Here is an 803-nt window from a genome sequence, read left to right as displayed (position 1 = left end):
GGCAGAAGAGGGAAAGAAGAGATGCTGCTCCTGCAGCTAGTCCAAAGGCAGCATTAAGAGTCTTAACATTATATGGGAAGGGGATGCAAAGACAGGAAGGGATAGGGAAGGTACTCTCACACCAGGACTTACATCTCAACTCTCCTAGGTCTCACAGCTGTTGATGTCCTGAAGCATTACTACAGTCCTACAGCCCAAACGATTTGGGATGTGCCCCAGCAGACACACCACCTTCCAGTCCCAGCTTCTCCCCTTCCTCTCCTGCGCTGCAGCAGATCATTGCTGAAGCAACTCTTGTGTCTCTGGCCCTGACTCCGAACACAAGAACCATAACTCAACACATGGTTATTAGCAGCAGCAGCTACCGCTGGCGATGATCTCATTGCACCTCCCCTGCCCGTCACGTTTGCCTGTTATTGCTTCCTTTTCATACTTTGATCAGAAGCTTTCCAGGGCAGGCGTTCTCTACTGTGTGTTCAACCCAGCAGAACCACCCCAGAGCTCCTCAGGCAGCTCTGTAATGCAGCCACCAGAACCTCATCCTTCTGCGTACAGACAGGCACCCACCCAGAGGAACCCACACTCCCTCCCTCATTACCAAAAAGCTGCAAAAGGAACTCTAAAAGGCAGGAATTCAAGTATTTCACTTACATTTTATAATAGAAACGATATATACATATATACAGAAAGCAGCCTCGCAAGGTGTAGGTGATGAGGTTTGGTGCCATTCCACCTGTGATGCTAATTGCACAGCAGAGTAACACCTTGCCCGGCTCCACAACGGCCTCCCGCCCCGCTCGCTG

The sequence above is a fragment of the Nestor notabilis genome, unplaced genomic scaffold, assembly GCF_000696875.1.
Source record: "Nestor notabilis isolate BGI_N333 unplaced genomic scaffold, ASM69687v1 scaffold3120, whole genome shotgun sequence".
NCBI lineage: Eukaryota > Metazoa > Chordata > Aves > Psittaciformes > Psittacidae > Nestor > Nestor notabilis.
The sequence above is the reverse complement of the archived record's forward strand: the minus strand, read 5'-3'. Positions refer to the sequence as shown.